This window comes from Macaca nemestrina, chromosome 19, assembly GCF_043159975.1.
Source record: "Macaca nemestrina isolate mMacNem1 chromosome 19, mMacNem.hap1, whole genome shotgun sequence".
Lineage (NCBI taxonomy): Eukaryota > Metazoa > Chordata > Mammalia > Primates > Cercopithecidae > Macaca > Macaca nemestrina.
In genome coordinates this window covers 74,477,855-74,496,935 of record NC_092143.1, presented here as the reverse complement: position 1 = coordinate 74,496,935, position 19,081 = coordinate 74,477,855, and the positions used below count along the sequence as shown (strand labels likewise).

At 41.6% G+C, this 19,081-nt stretch overlaps 1 protein-coding gene across 22 annotated transcripts in view; it reads left to right on the top strand.

Annotated features, from left to right (window-relative positions):
* Positions 1-19,081, top strand: part of LOC105478829 (DLG associated protein 1) — a 493,816-nt gene that overhangs the window by 268,147 nt on the left and 206,588 nt on the right. The gene's annotated exons all lie outside the window — the stretch shown is intronic.

Genomic DNA, 19,081 nt, shown 5'->3' with positions numbered 1-19,081 from the left:
ACACACACACATGCATTTCCTTCTCGTTTTCTCACATGATCTCGGTACTGTCATATTAATTTTCTTCCTCGTTTCCTTTTTACATTGAATCAAATATAATTTCCTGTAGAAAAATGCAGAAAATTGATTTTCTTACGGGACCTACTAATTTTTGAAAGAAAACACTCATCTATGAAAATTGGGAAATGACTTTGCTCTAATTTGATTGATTTCCCCAGATGCACGGGTCAGATGCACATCTCGGTTTAGCAGGACTTGATGTAGATGTAGATGTGTCCTTTTGCCTCTCTTCTCTGCTCATTATTTTCAGATACTCACAGCAGATTTTGTTTTTACTAAACTTACTCTTTGTCCGGAAAAAATTCCTCATTTTGTCCACTGCACTTATTAGGCAGAACTTCTCTCCACAACAGTCCACATTCTGAATCTTTGACATTTGGTCAGCCCATTTTAATTGCTCACATTTTCAGCAAAATATGCTATTAAATCTTTCTCTCCTAGCCTTGTTCTTTATTCGTATTCTTAAAATGAAATCACTGACAAGAGTCTGATGCCATAGGAGAGAATTATGAAGATGGGCTCAGCTCTAGGTGGCTGCAGGGATCCTCTAGCTATTAGTAGGTGAGCAAGGATGAATGGAGATAGCTCAGCAAATCAGGACAAATCAGGGATGAAGTTACAGCAACTTAAAGTTATGCTTCCTTGGGCTTATTGACTTCTTGGCTTGTCTAACTACGGTAGAATCTCAGGTTCTTTCAGCCTGTAATCTACTTCAAGCACCCAGATTTCTCTCCATCCAATAGACTCAACAAGTTTTCATATAAACCACAGTGCCTGGGACTACTAGATTAATATTAGAGGAGGAAGTATTAGAGCAGTTAATATTACAGTAAGAATATTAGGGTAGGAAAGTAGAATGAAAACATGATTCAGTTAATATCGTGACTGAAAAACAAGAACCCTTGCCTCAGTCATCTAAAATATTTTAGGTAACAGTAGAACTTGATGCTTGAAATACACCCAGACCTCCACTTCAGAGGACTGGATTAGGCCTGCCTCTGAAGCAATATACCAATGCAATTGTATGGGTTTAAGGGGAAGTTTTTGTTTTACTTCCCGTGCTGAATATTTCCTAGGACCTATCAAAAGGTATTATCACACTGTAGCTAGGCAGACTTGTATCTGGTGATATCAGTAGTCTGAATAGGCAGAAACATTGTCTAATAATCATACACAGTGATCTAATTATTATCTAATAATCACACATCCGGCCAAATGCAGGCACACACTCATAAATGTACAGAAAAAAAAAACTTCAAAAAGGACACAAAGTAAATCATTTGCAGTGGTTTCCCAGAAAGTAGTAGGTGGGGAGAGGCAGATGGTAAAGAGATAAGGAGATATTAAAAATAAGTATTTATGACTTTTTATGATTTTAATGCCAAATATAACATTTGAATAGAACTAATGCTCCTTGATAGAAGTAGGCAAACTATCATGATGTATATTCTCTGGGGGGGTTTTCTGTTTGTTTGCTTTTGGTATTTTGAGACAGAGGCTCCTTGTGTCACCCAGGCTGGAGTACAGTGGTACGATTATAATTTACTGCAGCCTCCACCTCCTGGACTGCAATCCTCCATCTCAGCCTCCGGAACACAGGTAGCGGGGAATACAGATGCGCACCGCCATGCCTGGCTAATTTCTTTTTTTCATTTTTTGAGATGGGGTCTTGCTCTGTCACCCAGGCTGGAGTGCAGTGGCGCAATCACAGCTCACTGCAACCTCCGCCTCAAGTGATCCTCCTACCTCAGCCTCCTGAGTAGCTGGGATTACAGGCGCATGCCACCACACCTGGATAATTTTTTGTGTTTTTGGTAGAGATGGAGTTTCACCATATTGGCCAGGCTGGTCTCAAACTCCTGGGCTCAAGTGATCTGCCCACCTTGGCTTCCCAAAGAGCTGAGATTACAGGCATGAGCCACCACACCCAACAGATTCTCTGGTCTTTTAAGACATTTCTTCACTTTGAAATTCCAAAGAAGCTTTATGTAGCAATAATACCATTTTTATAAAGAGTAAATAGGTTCATTTGCCACACTGTTACTGTTAAAGTTTGGCCAGTGTGCTATGTTGTTTTCTTTTTTATTTATTTATTTTTTAATTTTGTGGCAGGGTCTTGCTCTGTTGCCCAGGCTACAGTGCAGAGGTGTGATTATGGCTCGCTGCAGCCTTAACCTCCCAGGCCCAAGTGTTCCTCTCACCTCAGCCTCCAGAGTAGCTGGGACCACAGGCACATGCCACCATGCTCGGCTAATTAAAAAAAAAAAAAAAAAATTATATAGATGAAGACTTACTATGTTGCTCAGGCTGGTCTCAAACTCCGGAGCTCAAGTGATCCTCCCACCTCAACATCCCAAAGTGCTGGGATTACAGGTGTGAGCCACTGTGCCCCACCAATACTCTAATTCTCTTATTAGAGGAATTTCTTAAACAATGATGGAGTTGAACTGTTCTCCTCTCCTTCACATAGTTCAGGAAGGGGAGTAAGGACCCAGGGTACAGTGTTCCCCATGTGAAAGCAGTGCTTACCCTCTTGGATGTGGCTTGGGACCACAGTTACAGAAGTATTTACAGTTTGATGTTTGTAACAGGAGAAATCATATTTTCCTCTAAGTTGAGACACGTTCTTCCATCTTCCTACCTTACATCCCCCCCCCATTCCTGGCAGCTCTGAGACGCTTGCTCAAGCCTTGCTTAATATAGCAAAAACAACTAACGTTTTCATCAGCTGAGGTGAGAACTAACATTCAGAAGGTTCTCCTGAGGATTTGGGTCTTCATTCCGAATCAGTCATCTTACCCAGGAGACCACACCTCACCCACCTTCATACACCCCACACTCCAATCCCACACATACTGCTCCCGACTCCCCCTAACACAAACCCTAAACCCTAGGCAGAATGACATTAAGATAATAATTTGTATTTGCAATATGCACAGCAGGCATTCAAAAATGGAAGAAGAAAGGAAAAGCTGCAGAAAAATCTTTAAGTACTCCACAAACTGCACAAGCCACAGATGATTGAATAATCAAGGTAACTTTCCTAGGGAAATAGCATTGCTATTAAAACAAGTTGAGTCATCAAATATTAGCAGTAAAAAAACTTCTACATCATCCAGGCTAGTGGTCTGCAAACTATAGCCTGTGGACCAAGTCCCGCTTGCTGCCTGTTTCTGTAAATTAAGTGTCATCAGACATAACTCACACCCATTTGTTTACCTGCTATCTCTAAACAGAAGTTTCAGCAGAGTTGAATAGTTCCCTCTTTTAAAAGCTGAGTTGAATTGTTCGTGCAGAGTAGTCTCTGCAGGAATATTTTGGTCCACAAAGCCAAATACATTTATTATGTGACCCTTTACAGAGAAAGTCTGCTCCGCCTATCTAATTCATTGAACCCATTCGAAGGTAAGGAAACTGAGGCCCATAGTGGTGAACCTCCAGCAGGAGGCAAAGTCAGAATAAGAAGCTCAGGTCTCTCAGTAAACAGCCCTTTGTTCCTCTGGTGCCCAGCTCTACAAATTATTTATTGCTTGAGTATGAAGTTAATCTGAACTTCAGTTTCTTCATGTATAAAATGAGATTACAATGCTGATCCTCTTCCCAGCATTAATGACCATTTTTGGAGAATTCTTAGAGTTCAGAAAAAGCTCACTTCTTTCTGCCAAGCACCAAGTTAATTAATAGATCCTTGTTATAAAGCAGGGAGGCAAAGGTTCAGAAGTTGAAGGGACAGATACCAATCAGAAGCTTTCTGAACAAAGCACCTTTCTTTTCTATTCAAGATAAAATCAAATAATAAATATTCAGATATTGCCTGGACTGGTTCCTTGTCTCCCTGCTAATGAGTTTTCCTTCTTTGAATCTCTCCAAGTGGAACTGGAGACATCGCGTACTTCCACCCTTGCAGGCTCAGATGAAATAAAAAAGAGCAAGATTTATGACACAACCTACTCCTCTTGAGAGGCAGCTTATCCTTGTCCGCTGTTACATTGAAGGAAACTGACAGTGATGATTTTCAGGAGACTTTTGGTTATAACTTTTCCTTTCTTCTTTGGGGCATGCGAGGTGGGATTCCTCTATAATATTAGGAAGTCATAAAAATGCAAAAGTCCTATCAGACACAGAGCGAGATTTAAAATCTGAAGAATACCATCTGCTTCTACCTCCTGCAGTTGTTTGGAAGCGCATAAATCACCTCTTGGGAACGGAGTGCCAACCTTGAGGGGCTATGCCGCACAGACAGCCAACAAGCAAGTCCACCGTTGCCCACATTCGGGGTTATTGCATGGCAAACAGTGAAGGGGCTTCCAGGGTTTTATGGCACACTGGCCTTAAAGGCTGTTGTGAGGTTCACATGAGATCATTCATAAGGAAGCATTATGCAAATTACAAATTAGAATGCCTCTACTTTGGCTTTGATTTGAAATCTCTCAATCTGGCTTAGTTTAATAATAATGATAATAGCTAACCTTTAAGCACGTATTATTTGACGAGCATACAAACAGCTGCATAGATTATCTAACGTAACCATAATGCATACTCTATGAGTTCTACATGGTATTATCATTTAAATCAAACAGAGAAAAAAACAAATAAGACTTAGAGGGTTTATACAATATGACCAGGCCCCACAGCTAGTAAGTGAAATTCTCTCTGTAATCACCAATAAATGCCTTGGCAACTATGGTATAATCTGAAATAATTTAATACAAATCCATTTCTGGAATAAAATGCCTAGGAGCTGTTTTCTTTCATTCTTTCCTCTCACAAATATGCATCTAGCTTCCTGCCATATTTGAAACCTGTATTTTCTATAACAATTTCTGAAAAATTCTCCTTTTTAAAGAAACATTGTTCACATATTATTGACGTGGCCTCTCATGTTGGTTTGTCTGTGAAATATCTGTTTAAAGAAAAAGATGTAAAATAATAGACTGAAATTAAAGTAAATTTTTTTTAAAGGCTATAAAAGGAAAATACTCTCTGAGTTTAAAATTTCCTGTTACACTCAGTCGTTTTGACATTATGTGTACTTGGAAGATCAAATATCCAATCCCCTGATCTAGTCATGGTGGTGTCAGACAGCACTAAATGGAAAAAATAATTTTTGCCAACTCATGCGTAAATTAAGCAGGTGGCAAATTCTGTTTTGAGGCTGATGAAGTGGTCAGGTATCTGTGCCCTTGGGTTAAGTGAAAAAATACTAAACTAATGTAATTCTGATCTGACTGGTCTCTTGATTGACCTGTAAAGCAAAGACGTGAACAAGAGCAACTCAGTTACAAAGGTCAATCAGAAAACACAAACTAGAAAAACAGGCTCTCTCAATGTGAATCTTTATCGTTCACTTTTTTCTTTATGATACCTCCACAGGCACCTTTTTTTTTTTTTTTTTTTTTTTTCTAGAGGCAGGGTCTCACTCTGCCGCCCAGGCTGGAGGACAGTGGTGCAATCCCAGCTTACTGCAGCCTCGACATCCTGTGCTCAAGCAATCCAGTAATCCTCTCAACTCAGCCCCCAGGGTAGCTGGCAGTACACCAGGCCCAGCTAATATATGTGTGTGTATATATATATATATTTTTTTTTTTCAGGTATCTGTGAAATATATATATTTATATATATATATTTATATATATATATAAAAATATATATATAAATATATATATATATATATATATATTTTTTTTTTTTTTTTTGAGACAAGGTCTTAGTCTGTTGCCCAGGCTGGTCTCAAACTCCTGGGCTCAACCAGTCCTCCTGCCTCAGCCTCCCAAAGTGCTAGGATTACAGGTATAAGCCACTGTGCCTTGCCCATAGGCACTTTTATGATGGAAGAAACTGCCATTTAAAAAAGACTTCATGATCCACAGTTGTCTGATCCAGTTTGTATTAAACATTAACAAATATGGCAAAGTAATAGCAGTTGGAAACTGTCCGTGTAATTAATACTGGCAGTTGGACAATGCTGCAAAGCCACTTTAAGAGCAACATTATTCAGCTCCACGTGGTAAATCCAAGACCTGAAGTTTTGTATTTCTGTCTATACCTACTGCCACTGACTTTCTGTCAAGTTTTCAGGGCAAACCTTTCCTGCTGCCAAGTGTCCTTAATTAAGAACAGAGAAGACCAAAATGAATAGTACCATGATTTTACTATGTTGGCATTTGAAACAGTCTCACATTTATTTTAATGACAAATCAATGATCGTGTAACTGTGACGATCATTTTGAAAGCTTTCTTTGCCATCTGCTGGTGTCCTACTGACATGCAATTTCCACCAACATACAAGAGAATTTTTCTTTTGTTTTACTTACTTTTTACTTACTTTTTTCTTCCAATTGTCAATATTACTGAGAATACTAATTTTAATTCTATAACTTCTAATTAAACTTATGGAAGAAAATAACTAGTCTAAGTTATCTCTAAAAATATGACAGACTGTCAAAGTTTAATTAGCTTTTATCCCTAGAATATTTTGTGATTTCAAAGGGGTACATAATATTATTAAACTTAACAGTGATTAACCAGTTTCATGTTGTAGAGATGTAAATCTGACAAGAAGTATCAGATCTAATCAAGACAGAAGTTCATCCTGAATTTCTGGACAGGACTGCCATGCTGTCTCTCTTCAAATCCAACCTTCAATTTCTTTTTCACCTAACATTCCATTACATATTTGCCCCACGATGAAATTTAAAATGTGTGAAAATTAGTGGGTCCACCTCATCCACTACATTGCTTTTGAAACCCTTTCTCTTTTCTAAAATGTTGATTATGGCCAGAGAATCACAATGATACTTTGATGTTTGCTTTTATCATTTTCGAGAAACTTCTTTCAGTCATCTTTTATTTATATCTTGTTAATTAGAAATGATTATAGATTTATAGGAGATTACAAAGATAGTACATAGAGGTCCCCGTACTCCTCACCCAGTTTCCCCAACAGTTACATCTCAACAATATCAAAATCAAGACATTGACATTGTTGCGATGTGTATGAATAGTTTTTTTGTTTTTTTTGTTTTTGTTTTTGTTTTGAGACAGAGTCTAGCTCTGTCACCCAGGCTGGAGTGCAGTGGCCCGATCTGGGCTCACTGCAAGCTCCGCCTCCCGGGTTCATATCATTCTCCTGCCTCAGCCTCCCGAGTAGCTGGGACTACAGGCACCTGCCACCACACCCGGCTGACTTTGTATTTTTAGTAGAGACGGGGTTTCACCATATTAGCCAGGATGGTCTCAATCTCCTGACCTCACGATCCGCCCGCCCCAGCCTCCCAAAGTGCTGGGATTACAGGTGTGAGCCACTGCGCCCGGCTGAATAGTCCATCATTTTATCATGTGTAGATTTCTATATCCACCACTATAATCAAGATGTAGAACCATTCCGTCACCACAACGATCTCTTAGTATTCACATTTTGCCAGTTGGGTGAAGTATAGAAACCTTACCTCCCTTCAAAGTCTCTTTGCCCTCTCCCACTTAAAATTATCTTCAATGTTTCCTACACATACATGAAGAGTCACGTTGCACAATGTTATACTTTTTGATTCAAATGTCAAATATAATTTAGAAACTTTTAGAGAAGGAAACTCTATTGGATTTGCCCGTATTTTTTTCCCAAATTGTCAAATTTGAGAAATTTTCAGCCATTATTTCTTTTTTTATTTTTTATTTTTTATTTTTATTTTTTATTTATTTTTAAATTTATTTTTATTTATTTATCTTTTTTTTTTTTTTTTTTTTTTTGAGACAAAGTCTTGCTCTTGTCCCCCAGGCTGGAGTGCAGTGGCACGATCTCGGCTCACTGCCAGCTCCGCCTCCCGTGTTCAAGTGATTCTCCTGCCTCAGCCTTCTCAGTAGCTAGGATTACAGGCACCTGCCACCATGCCTGGCTAATTTTTGTATTTTTAGTAGAGACGGGGTTTCACCATGTTGGCCAGGCTGGTCTCGATCTCCTGACCTCAGGTGATCCACCCGCCTCGACCACCCAAAGTGCTGGGATTACAGGCGTGAGCCACCACACCCGGCCATCTTCAGTGATTATTTCTATGGCTACTTTTTCATCCCCTTCTTCTGAGATTCCAGTGACAAAAATGGCCACAATTCTCTCAATGGGGGTTTTGAGCAGGGTGGTTTCCTTAGAGGCGGATAGGTGGGTAGGCACTGTTTCATCTCCATCATATAACATTATCTGCTTGTTGAATACAAAAAATATTTCTTCCACGCATTCTAGAAATGCCCCCATCAAATATGACCCAACTTTCACATGGACAGCTGCAAATGGGAGACCAAAGTTACACTGAGCCACTGTACCCAGCGCACAGTGCCTCTTATTGGTATAAGACCATGCCTGGCTGATTTTTTTTATTTTTAGTGGAAACAGGGTTTCACCATCTTGGCCACGCTGGTCTCAAACTCCTGACCTCCTGATCCACCCACCTCGGCCTCCCAAAGTGCTGGGATTACAGGCGTGAGCCACTGCGCCGCCCCTTTTCTGGTTTTATTGATAATGCATTTACCGTATCCCTTTAAATGAAAAGAATGTTGACACAAATCCAGGTTAAAGTAACACAAATTAAAGCAACTTTCTTTTTATTTAAAAATTGGTAACCTGAAACATGAAGAGCTGTTCTCATTCTCAGAAAAAGAGAATGAGAAACTCACAATCCAAAAGCCCATATCACTTTCTAAATTAGTTAAATAAACAGGATGCAAGTACTTGACCTTGGCACGTAGCAGTCTTGAAGTTCTACCACTCTAATGTAAGATCTCAGCTACTACCTTGGGACCGTACAAGGAGTTACAGACTTTAAACACCAGTCACTTTGTAGCTTTGCAGTGGTTCAGCAATTAACCATCTAAACACAGAATCTATAGTTCTTGTACATAGAATTTGCCCCATGAATATCTGCTAATTGAGAGGTGAGAACATAAGATTTCCTCTGGAAATGCGCTGCTCCAGTGAACACTGTAGCTTTCTGGGATGACTGATGTCTCCACAGAAGCAGAAAATCTTTACTGGTTTTTCAATCACCTGAAAATAAACCACCTCATTACAGAGAGAGTGGGGTGGTCACATGTTACCCCAAACCATTTTGAGGAACAAAGTTTCAATAATTTCTTACTTGGAAAAAAAGAACTTCTAGAAATGGGTGATAGCAAGAATCTGAGAGACTGGTAAGTGCTAACTTCTGCAGAGAAAGCCTTCCTTTCCTTTTCTTTCTCAGGCTGTTCATCTACTTCGTGTTCTTTCTCTACACTGTCTTGTCCAAAGCCCCATGGAGGTGAAATTCCTACCCACCCTTCTTTCTTTTTCCCTCTCTTATCTGTAAATAACTTAGTGGTGCTAATAGAACCTCGGTACTAACCTGGTCTCAAATCTCTGTCTATAAACATCTAACTAAAGAGACTTCATGGACTGCTGATCACATTTCTAGAGTGAATATAAAACTATGAGAAAATCTATAGAGAATTTGCATCAATGTATATTCTATTTTTTCTAGTTTTCTTTTGAAATGCATCATATTCCAAAAGGCTTACAAAATAGTATAAAGCTGCTAGAATGGAGGTCTCTTCCCTGTTTTGAATCTCCACAAAAAAAAGAAGGAAAAAAAAAGGCAAACTCACACTCTTTGCACCAATCTAAGCCATAAGAAACAACCCAAGTTATATGTAAAAATGTCTAAAAATTTTTTGGAAATTTTTTTTTTTTTTTTTTGAGATGGTGCCTCACTATGTTGCCCAGGCTGGTCTTGAACTCCTGGCCTCAAGCAATCCACCCACCTCCGCCTCCCAAAGTGTTGGGATTAAAGGCACGAGCCACTACACCCAGCCCACAAATGTTTTAAGAAGTTTATAATAATATAGGGGCCAGGCGTGGTGGCTCACACCTGTAATCCCAGCACTTTGGGAGGCTCAGGTGGGCAGATCACAAGGTCAGGAAATCAAGACCATCCTGGGTAACACGGTGAAATCCCGTCTCTACTAAAAAAAATACAAAAAATTAGCCAGGCGTGGTGGCGGGTGCCTGTAGTCCCAGCTACTCAGGAGGCTGAGGCAGGAGAATGGCATTAACCTGGGAGGCGGAGCTTGCAGTGAGCCAAGATCAAGCCACCGCACTCCAGCCTGGGCGACAGAGTGAGACTCTGTCTCAAAAATAATAATAATAATAAATAATAATAATAATAATATGGGAAGGGGAAGGACTCTGGTATTATATTAAACTAGAAATCCACAGGACATGGGAGCAGTATCCAAAATAGTGTGTTTTTGTACATACACACATAACTCAGAATGTGTCAAGAATTTTTGCTAAGGAAAAAAAAAATACTAGAAGGAAATGCACTAGAATGTTAAAGTGGTTACCTTTGATATTGGAACCAAAATGGTTTTGTTTTTCTCCTTATACTTTAGTTTTCAAATGTTCTGAGGTGTGCATGTTTCACTTTTATAATAAAAGGAAAAAAAATTGAGACAGGGTCTCACTGTCACCCAGGCTGGAGTGCAATGATGCAATCACAGCTCACTGAAGCCTCAACCTGCTAGGCTCAGGCAGTCCTCCCACTTCAGCCCCCTGAGTAGCTAGGACCACAGGCACAAGCCACCATACCCAGATAATCTTTAAAATATTTTCTAGAAACAAGGTCTCACTATATTGCCCAGGCTGGCCTCAGGTGATCCTCCCCCCTTAGCCTCCCAAAATGCTGGGATTACAGGAATGAGCCACCATATCCAGCCAAGGAACTATTTTTAATGAAGAAATAGCTAGTGTTTCATTGGTTTGGTCCTACTGGAAGCAATAATACATCTCATGTCAGCATATCCTTCAGGTTTCACCTTTTTTGTATTAGTTTTCTGGATTAAATGAAATCTTTTGGATTCGGTGATAGGGCAGGATCATTGGAGATGATCTCCAGAAAGGTGCTGCTATGCTATTGTTGTATTTATCTAAGTATATAACATCTTCTAGTAAGGAATTATTTTTAAAAATTAAACTAAATTTTTAAAAAAATATTCTTTCCCTTGCTTTCCTTGACCCCCATACGGGTAGCAAGTGAAGTTTTATAGATTTTTGTAGGGTTTTTTCCCCCTCTTCAGATGTCAGAGGCAGTTAATTTGCAAACCACAGTTGCAGGTCGTTTTTGAAGCAGAGGAAGTTTAGGACAAAGGAATAAAGCTACATAAAACCAGCTCATGGTGTCTTTAAAAATATAAATCCATGCCTTTGTAGTCCTTACTCTAACAAAAGCTCAGCTCTCAAGGGCATGCATTCAGTAGTACCTGTGTTCCAGCCAGAAAAACTCCCCAAGCAATTATGGTAAGAAAAAAAGGTTTCTGTCACAGCCACGATCTAATATAATAGTGTAAACCATCTGTGTTTTCAGAAAGGGAAAGCGCTTTTGAAAATAGGAAAAGCGAAGTGCTGGGTAGAATTGTGAAGAGTCATGGCAAATCATCATCATCGTTATCCATTCAGAGAGAAAGTGATATTGACAAACCTACGCTAAAAGAGGATTAAGAAACCTTGCATTGTGAGCTGTGTCAAAGCGATGAAACGAAGGATAATGCTTTCTCAGACACCTGTGCACCTCAGTGTAGCCCTGTGCAAGCTCTAGTGGGAATGGTGCTACTGAGTTAGCTGGTGACATTCGTTGCAGCCTGTGCCTTTCCCTTCTTAACCTCTTCCTCGACTTTTCCTTTGCCTTCCCTTTTTCTTAATCTTTTCCAGAGAGAGCTCAAAGGCATTTGTCCATTTCTCACCCATTCTAACAGCTCTAGGGGAAACTTGACGAAAAGTAAAAATAGCCATGCTCACCAGTTCTCTCTTTTCTGACCCATGTTCTTCTGGAACTCTCTGTTTGAGGGAATGTGGCAGGAATGAGATCCTAGAAATAAGCAGCTGAGCTTCTTCCATTCATATGGTTACACTGCCTTGGACAAGACTACCAAAGACTGGTATTTCCCAACCCATATTTTATAGGACAAGTTACTTCAAAGCATTGTGAAGCCTTCATCTAAAAGAAAGAGAAACTACATCTGCAGTGTTGTCTGCAGAATTTTAAAATGTTACTGGGCGTGGTGGCTCACATCTGTAATCCCAGCACTTTGGGAGGCAGAGGCAGGCAAATCACCTTGAGGTCAGGAGTTCAAGACCAGCCTGGCCAACATGGTGAAACCCTTTCTCTACTAAAAAATACAAAATTAGCCAGGCATGGTGGCAAGTGCCTGTAATCCCAGCTACTCAGGGAGGCTGAGGCAGGAGAATTTCTTGAACCTGGGAGGTGGAGGTCTCAGTGAGCCGAGATCACACCATTGCACTGGGCGACAGACTCCGTCTCAAAAAACAAAACAAAACAAAACAAAGCCCACCTAATCAGTTAATTATTTTAAGCCTATTAGTATGCTGTGGCAGTCAAGCTGAATGTGTGCAACAGGAGGCTTTCAACTCAAGATGATGAGCAAACAGAAGCTTAGATTCAGCCTAGTGCTTAGGATTTGTCATGAGCATTAATAGGAACTGTACATGTTATCCAGAGCCTCCCATCTGGGGGTACATCTCCATCCTTCTGGGGTTGTACCGTCATCCCTTCTGGGATTGTATTTCCATCCCTTCTGGGGCTATACATCCGTCTACTCATGCACAACCTATGGCTGTGTTTGAGAAACAATGGACTATTCAAACCGGCATGTAGTTTGTAGTGATTCTTTCCAAAAATGACTCCTCTAGATTACAGCCGCATCGCGGAAAAACCCTACACTGTCTTAGAAAATCATGCATTGTTTTGCTTTGCTTCCATGGAAAGTCTTCGTAGGATTATATGACTGGACAGGACACCCATATCTGTCTCCCCTGGAATTAATTTCGAATCAAAATTGTTTTTTTAAAAAAGAGGATTAAGAAACTTGTGATGCTTAAAGTTCTTTCTGAAGAAATTGTTTATAATGTTAACACCACACCTCCAGAAGCATTGGAACAGAATTGGTTGATCAAGTCAGCTTCCTAGGGCCCATCCTCTGACTATGCTGTGAGGAAATGTGGGTGTTTCAGAACAGGGCGGAATCCTGACAGTGTCCCCGCTTGGCTGCCTGTTTTCCTATGTAGTCCAACATGGTAAATCATCCTCAAAACCTTTTATTTTTGGATTTCCCATATGTTCAAATGTGGGTACTCTGCATAGCAGTCCCACCGTGGACACCCACTGAACATCTGCAGTGCGCCAGACTCTCCTGGGTGCTCTGTGTCATAAACATGTGTCTTTCTATCACACAAGTGTCACACTTCATATCAGAGGAAAGACCACCAAATACTTATGATTACTGAAGGTACAATCAAGTGGAAGACCTAAAGCAAATTCTGAAAATAGAAGTATAAGCAAAGGCATAATTCATCAATGTGCCGCTTATTACTTCTGCCTCCACTGAGCATACTTCTATCTTATACCATATGCCTTAGTTTGATCCCAAACGGCAATTTGCACATACTCATACTTCTAACTACTAACAAGCCACTGTAACATTTACTCATTTCCCCTTTTAGACTGAAGCCTCCCCCAGATGCACAAATCTTTCCAATTACTGTAAAAACTTCAGTTATCTGAGCGGTGTGTCCACAGGCCTTCAACGCCATCCATCTTGGATTGACCTTGTCCTCATTCTTATCATTGTTTGCTCTTAATCTTCTCAGTTGTAGGGTTAATATCTCTTTTGTAGGTTATGGCACCAATTGCATGTTCTGGAAAAGGCAACTGGGAGTCCAATCAGTTGCAGCTGTGCAAACTGTAGCTCAGCTGATCCAGCTGTGAACAGCAGCAAAGAAGCAGGGAGACAGAGAAACGCTAGAATGGTCTTGAGTCCACATGAACCCGGGTTGTACTTGGTGGTGGTTCAGGGTCTATCCTGTGTATATAGATCTCCCAATAGTCTGCGTCTGGTTTTTGCACCAAGGCAGGGTTTGATGAGGATTGATTGAAAAGAATAACAGCTTTCAAGGGCAATACTAGAGCTTTTGCAAATATTCACTGTGTCCTACCCCACCCTTCTGAGCACATTTGAAGGATAACTCTGTAAAGGAAACAGTACCAGTAGAATAACTTCATTCCCACGAATTTGCCTTTCAGACTGGGTAAGTGAGTTAGGAGTGAATTGATTCTGCTTCTATCTTTTTGGTCCACTTGCTTAAACTTATGGTCCTGCTGGCTGCAAAACGTAGTAACTTAAGCACTTTAACTAAAACGTGTGATTGCCTCTTTCATTTTCCCATATGCACTGTGGGAAAGCCCCATGATGTCAGCTGCAATAAGCCAAGGAATGATCAGAAGGACAGTTCTGTGGCTTGACAAGCTCCCCAGCCATGAGCCCCCCAGCACCACTGCCATTTCACACCCCATATTGTTTCCCTGTAATGGGCCTGCTTAAAATCAGAGCCTGCTTGCTACTTGGAGAAAATAACACTATGGGTCACTATTAGCTCTTAATAACCGAGGTTCAATAATTTCATGAGGTGTTTCCCTAAGTAGGGCCTAGTGGGAGTTAACAGGTACAGTGAGAAGCATGAACCCCAGTTGAGACTTTCCAGTGGGAAACCTGGGTATCCAGGCCTCGGCCAAGCGCAGCAGAGCCCCTGTGTGCCTAGTAGGGAGGGTCAGGCCAGAGACAGGTGAGTCGCTGGGAGTGCAAGCCCTGCAGCAAACACTGCTCTGGCTCCCGAAGTCCACCCCTGCTCAGTACCACAGTGATGCTGGGCTGACCCCCACTGTAGTCCAGGCTGTTTTCTAGAACACTCAAGAAATAAAGGTGGGGCTGCATTTCTCAAGGAGAATTGAGAAGGCCAAAAGTGCAGTGAGATCCTCACTCATTAAGTGTGTATTCCAGGTTTGCAGCCTCAGCCTTCAGGACAGAGCAGAAAGAAAACCCAAACTTCTAGCCATTCACTGGCCATGCTCCACCCACACCTCCTTAAACATTTCTGTATGTCTCCCTTCCCACAGCCCAGCCCCACACTCCTCATCCCTAAACCACATCCTCATACTCAGATGCATTTCTGTCTTCCTTTTTTTTTTCTTTTTCTTTCTTTTTGAGACAAGGTCTCACTCTGTTGCCCAGACAGGAGTGCAGTGGCATGATCATGGCTCACAACAGCCTTGATCTCCTGGGCTCAAGCAAGCCTCCCACCTCAGCCTCCCAAGTAGCTGGGACCACAGGTGGTGCCACTGAGCCAGCTAATATTTTAAATTTTTTTGTAGAGATGGAGCTTTGCTGTGTTGCCCAGGCTGCTCTCAGACTCCTGGGCTCAAGTGATCCTCCTGCCTCGGCCTCCCAAAGTGCCGGCATTACAAGCATGAGTCACCACACCCGGCTGGGTTTCTGGTTTCTATCTTACTCCTCACCACAGTCAACACGGCTGATGATCTGGGTGGGAGATCATCATCGGCCACTTTCAGGTGATTGAAGTTGAAGTTGTCTCACCTAGGTGGTATTTTTATTTTTTGTTTTACATTCTATTTTTGTTCCAATAGACCAATTGGGCATAAAAATTTTATAAACAGGCCGATTTACCTGGCTATTCTTTAACAGAATTTTCAATCATTCATAGCGATATGATCTGATTCACTTGTGTGATGAAAGCATTGATCACTGGAGTCATTACAGGAGGGGCATCAAGCTGTAGCTTTCATCCTCTCTAGTTATCAAGTTCTTATCAGATTTAAATGCCTGAAACAACAAGGGTACGCCCTTGGCTTTGTTTTTACTTCCTTTTGTGCTGCCCTCTTACACTCTGTGGCTGAGATCATCATGTTTCTAGCCAAGACTCTGCCAGGCCTTGCCCAGGGTGGCCCCTCCCGGCTCTCTGACTTCCTCTGTCGTGTTTGTGGACTCTTCTGTTGCAGACACACTGGCCTTCTTCTTGCCCTCACCCCCCGTGTTTCCCTAGCCCTGTCCTCTGGCCTCTGTGTGCCACCTTCTGAGGAACACCTGTTACTTATTAGACACTCACCAGGGAACCGTGACCCACACATGGAGAGCTCTGACCTTCTGGACCCCAGCAAGCTTGTTCCTGCCTTAGGGCTCTGGTGCTGCTTCTACCCACTCCCCACCCCCATGCCTGGAGTCCTTCCCCCACCTCCCAACTCCATGTTCACATCTCCGTCTCATGGCCGCTTGGCTCTGCCCCAAGTCAATCTCTTGTCCTTTGCAGTGCTTACTTTTTCTTCATGACACTTATTGGCACATGAAATTAAATATTCACCTGAGTATTTGTCATCTCAATTCCAGCCAAAAAATTTTTCTGTCTTCTTCACTGCTATGCCTCCAGCTCTTAGAACAGTGACATCTGTAGTGAATGCTTTAAATACATATATGGAATAAATACGTAAAAGAGGGCTGTGCTTTCCTCTACACAGTGATTGATACCGTCCTTGATGGGAGCTTTTCTGGGAACAGAGGGGAGAACATTAGACCAGAGTCTTTAACCTTCTAAACCTATACCTCTTCTTGATAAACCAACAAAAATCAAATTCATGTCCTTCTGCAGAGCATGGGTTTGGAGGAGAAAGGGTGGGGGGTGAAGTAGGGCCCCCATCAAAATCTCCAGGGGCAGGTGAGAATTTTTTATCACAAGGAGTCTTAAGTCCCAGCCCTTCAAATCATTTTCCCTAAATATTCCTTCCTTTTGGTAGGAGTAGGATAAGAGCCTGTGAGAAGGTTTCCGTTCATGGTAGCTTGTCTTTCCTAGTGTAAAATGAAAGACCCCTGGGTATTTATGGAGAGAGCCCACTGCACAGAGAAGCATAAATCCTTCCATGACCCAAGCTATATGTGCTAAACTTAGCCACACAAGAAGAATCACTTTCTCCACTACAGAAAATAGCAGCTCCCTATTTTAAATGTGCTTCTCATTGGCTGTAGGAGTAGTAGTGATTCATCTTCTATAGACCTGAGTTTTAGTTTTGTGAACTGATGTATGAAGGAAACCAGGTTTGGGCCTGTCTTGGGCTCCTTAGATCTCAGAGGCAAGAGACCATGCTGTCTACTTCTAATTCCAGTATTAACTGTGCATGGCAATGGTAGGAATGAAGAGAAAAGAGGAATATCAAGTATTATTGAATCCTTCAGTCCTGCAAACACCAAACACTTCTCTGTGCCAAACCCTGAGTGCAGGGCTGGCGGAAATCATGCTGCCCTGGAGGGGTTCACAGTCTAGCATGGAAACCTACACTCTTCATGTCAGTACCATGTGCTAAATCCTCAATTTCTGCACTGCTGCTTTACAGCGAGTCTCCAGGACCCAGTGCAAATGTACACGTTCTGCACAGACTGAAAAGAGGCTGAAAAGCCTGTTGTAATCTGTCTCCCTAAATGACCAAGGGATTGTATACAGTTCACATGTGCAATTACTTTCAACTCTACTGGTACGGTGTTGAGAACTAAACGTGCTAATAGTTCAGCTCACATTCGAACAAAGCTGATCAGATCAAAGGAGCTGGCACAATACTGCTCTGTGGTTTACCGGTGTATAGTGAAGCATTCTTAACATACATTCTTCAGTCTTAGGAAGGCTTCTAAAGGGGTGTCTGTGGTAAATATTTGGAGGCAGATTGGGCCAGCACAGAGTGAAGGAAGGTGTGGAGGGGGTTGGAGTGCATGTCAGGTTGCACGGCAGCTTTCTCTTTCTATTTAGGCCCAGGACTTGGGTTTGAGTTTACTTGTATATAGTTTTTCTTTAGAGCCCTTGCCATTGTTGCAAATGTATATTTATAGGAGCACTTTGAAGGAAGGACTATGTTTTTCCCATGATTATATAACCAGTATCTGGCATATAATAAATACTCAGTAGATATTTGTTGAATAAATTAACTAAACAAATAGACTTTGTAAATTTTTTTCTGTCCCAGTCTTTTTGGAGCATGGATTCCACCAAATTATAGGCTTCTGAAGAGGTGTAAGGCATCTCAAAGGCAGACAGAGATTTCTCTGAAAAATCTGTTTTTAAAGAAACCTGGTCCTCTCTCCCTTCCTCCTTCCACCTGATGTGCACCTGGGAGAGAAGCTTCGGATAGTCATATCTCAGTCACAATGAGGAGTCTCTGTACAGGTACTGTCAAGTACGCTCTTACAATTTATTTTCTCCAAAAAAAAGCTAATTCAGGTCCTTTTGTATCCTTATCCTTCATTACCATTCCCAAGCTTTAGCTCACTTAAAATTATGCTTACTTAAGCTTTTAAATTCTTGTTGTAGAGTAGGCCCCAAAATTGAAAGCCACTTAAGTCCAGATGCCCATCCCAAACAGCTCCCCTCATCCTCCACCCTTCCTGAAGGTGCTCTTGGAGAGGAAGGAGGCAAGAAGTGGAGCAGAAATGAGACACTTGTGTTGTTCTGTGCAGGGAGCCTTGACAAGAACCTGGAATCCTGGGCGCTAGGGTAGGAAGACATGACTCCCCGACCCCTGATGCCACTCAGGCAAAATGCATAAAGATCACCCCATATGAACTTCAACTTGGTGAATTCACAGCTCTCACAATAAAAACATTTTGTTTTACAATGGTCAGATCTGTGTTCTTGCTCGGATAGGAATTACAGCCAGGAATGGTGGCTCATGCTGGTAATTCCAACACTTTGGGAGGCCGAGGCAGGTGGATCACTTGAAGTCAGAAGTTCAAGACCAGCCTGGCCAATATGCTGAAACCCCATCTCTACTGAAAAATACAAAAATTAGCCGGGTGTGGTGGCGCACACCTGTAGTCCCAGCTATTCAGGAGACTGAGGTGGGAGGATTGCTTGAGCCCTGGAGGTGGAGGTTGCAGTGAGCTAGGGTTGCGCCAGTACACTCCAGCCTGGGTGACAGAGTGAAACCCTGTCTCAAAAAAAAAAAAAAAGGAATTACAAAGGATGAGTTGTATGCAGTTTTTTGCCATTTTCTCATGGATGAAAAAATGTCATTCTGAATTTCAAAAGAGATTGCAGACCCGGCCAAGAAGAGGTTCATTCTGTGGTAGTCCTCTGCTCCTAAGCACCAAGTCACCC